We start from the raw sequence: 3,303 nt of genomic DNA, 5'->3' as shown, positions 1-3,303 counted from the left end.
CGATTGTGCAAGTTGACCCATTTAAAAAGATGAGAGAGGTCTGTAATTTCCATCATAGGTAGACTTCAACTGTGAGAGACAGAATCTAAAAAAAAAACCTAGGAAATCACATTGTATGTTTTTGAAACAATTTATTTGTATATTCTTGCGGAAAATAAATATTTGGACAATCAAAAAGTTTAACTCAATACTTTGTAATATAACCTCGGTTGGCAATTACAGAGGTCAAACGTTTCCTGTAGTTCTTGAACAGGTTTGCGCACACTGTAGCAGGTATTTTGTCCCACTCTTTCATGTAGATCTTCTCTAGATCTGTCATGTTTTGGGGCTGTCGCCGGGCAACACGGACTTTCAACTCACTCTACAGATTTTCTATTGGGTTGAGGTCTGGAGACTGGCTAGGCCACTCCAGGACCTTGAAATGCTTCTTACAGAGCCACTCCTTAGTTGCCCGGGCGGTATGTTTGGGGTCATTGTCATGCTGGGAGACCCTGCCACGTTCCATCTTCAATGCTCTTACTGAGGAAAGAAGGTTTTTGCCCAAAATCTCATGATACATGGCCCCATTCATCCTTTCCTTTATACGGATCAGTCGTCCTGTCCCCTTTGCAGAAAAGAAGCCCCAAAGCATGATGTTTCCAACCCCATGCTTCACAGTGGGTATGGTGTTCTTGGGATGCCATTCATTATTCTTCTCCCTCCATACACAGCAAGTGGAGTTTATACCAAAAAGTTTGATTTTGCTCTCATCTGACCACATTACCTTCTCCCAATCCTCCTCAGGATCATCCATATGGTCACTGGCAAACTTTAGACGAGCCTGGACATGTGCTGGCTTAAACAGGGGGACCTTTCGGGCGCTGCAGGATTTCAATCCATGACTACGTAGTGTGTTACTAATATTAACCTTTGTGACTGTGGTCCCAGCTCTCTTGAGGTCATTGGCCAGGTCCCCCCATGTAGTTCTGGGCTGATTCCTCACCGTTCTCAAGATCATTGATACCCCATGAGGTGAGATCTTGCATGGAGCCCCAGGTCGAGGGAGATTGTCAGTGATCTTGTATTTCTTCCATTTTTTAATAATTGCGCCAACAGTTGATCTTTTTTCACCAAGCTGTTTGCCTATTGTCGAGTAGCTCATCCCAGCCTTGTGCAGCTCTACAATTTTCTCCCTGGTGTCCTTAGACAGCTCTCTGGTCTTGGCCATGGTGGAGAGGTAGCAGTCTGACTGTTTGAGGGTGTGGACAGGTGTCTTTTATACAGATAACCAGTTCAAACATGTGCCATTAATACAGGTAACAAGTGGAGGATAGAAGAGCTTCTTAAAGAAGAAGTAACAGGTCTGTGAGAGCCAGAAATCTTGCTGCTTGGTAGGTGTCCAAATCTTTATTCTCCACAAGAATATACAAGTAAATTGTTTAAAAATCATACAATGTGATTTCCTGTTGTGTTTTTTTTCAGATTCTGTCTCTCATAGTTGAAGTGTACCTATGATGGAAATTACAGACCTCTCTCATCTTTTTAAGTAGGTCAACTTGCACAATCGGTGGCTGTCCATATACTTTTTTGCCCCACTGTAACTGAACCAAAGGATGACCGGTAGGCACAATTTACTTAATTTAATATTTTTTTCCAAATTTATCAATAAAAACTTTTATCCTAGGGGTGCGGTGAAAAAAAGTAAGATTTTACTTACCGGTAAATCTATTTCTCGTAGTCCGTAGAGGATGCTGGGACTCCGTAAGGACCATGGGGGATAGACGGGCTCTGCAGGAGACAGGGCAGGTCTTGGAACAGACAGGGCCCCTGCTGCAGCAGGTCCTGCCTTAGAGGAAGAGGCCACGGATCTTCTGTGAGCAACTCTTGCAGCTCCGGATACCAAGTCCTCCGTGGCCAATCTCGAACAATGAGGATTGTTCTGACCCTGCTTATTCTTATTATTCTCAACACTTTGGGTATGAGAGGAAGAGGAGGAAACACAGAGACCGATCTGAACACCCAAGGTGTCACCAGAACGTCTACCGCTACCGCCTGAGGGTCCCTTGACCTGGCGCAATACCGCTTTAGCTTTTTGTTGAGACGGGATGCCATCTTGTCTATTTGAGGCAGTCCCCACCGACCCGTGATCTGTGTAAAGACTTCTTGATGAAGTCCCCACTCTCCCGGATGCAGGTCGTGCCTGCTGAGGAAGTCCGCCTCCCAGTTGTCCACCCCCGGGATGAACACTGCTGATAGCGCGCTTACATGGCCTTCCGCCCAGCATAGAATCCTGGTCACTTCTGCCATGACCACTCTGCTCCTCGTTTTGCCTTGGCAGTTTATATGAGCCACTGCCGTGACATTGTCTGACTGAATCAGAACTGGTTTTTCCCGAAGCAATTCCTCCGCTTGACGCAGGGCATTGTATATGGCCCTCAACTCTAGGACGTTGATGTGGAGACAAGTTTCTAGATTTGACCAGAGACCTTGGAAATTTCTTCCCAGTGTGACTGCTCCCCAGCCTCGGAGGCTTGCGTCCGTGGTCACCAGGACCCAGTCCTGAATGCCGAACCTGCGACCCGCTAGTAGGTGAGCACTGTGCAGCCACCACAGGAGAGATACCCTGGTCCTGGGAGACAGGGTGATCCTTCGATGCATTTGTAAATGGGACCCGGACCACTTGTCCAAGGGGTCCCATTGAAAAGTCCTCGCATGGAACCTGCCAAAAGGGATGGCCTCGTATGAAGCCACCATCTTCCCCAGGACCCGCGTGCAATGATGCACCGAAACCTGTTTTGGTTTTAATAGGTTCCTGACCAGGGCTATGAGCTCCTGAACCTTTTCAACCGGAAGAAAAACCTTTTTCTGGTCTGTCTAGAATCAGGTCCAAAAAAGTTAGACGCGTTGTAGGGACCAGCTGGGACTTCGGTATATTGAGAATCCAGCCGTGTAACTGCAACGTCTTCATGGACAGAGACACACTGTCCAGCAACTTCTCCCGAGATCTCGCCTTTATGAGGAGATCGTCCAAGTGTGGGATAATTGTGACCCCCTGCCTGCGCAGGAGCACCATTATTTCCGCCATTACCTTGGTGAAAATCCTCGGGCCCGTGGACAGCCCAAACTGAAACGTCTGAAATTGGTAGTGACAGTCCTGCACTGCAAATCTCAGGAACGCCTGATAAGGGGGGAATACCGGAACATGAAGGTAAGCATCCTTTATGTCCAGGGACACCATCCTATCCCCCCCCCCCCCCCTCCAGGCTGGCGATGACCGCCCTGAGTGATTCTATTTTGAACTTGAACCTCTTCAAGTACAGGTTC

This window comes from Pseudophryne corroboree, chromosome 5 (genome assembly GCF_028390025.1).
Source record: "Pseudophryne corroboree isolate aPseCor3 chromosome 5, aPseCor3.hap2, whole genome shotgun sequence".
NCBI classification, from domain to species: Eukaryota; Metazoa; Chordata; class Amphibia; order Anura; family Myobatrachidae; genus Pseudophryne; species Pseudophryne corroboree.
Note: the sequence above shows the minus strand (reverse complement) of the source record.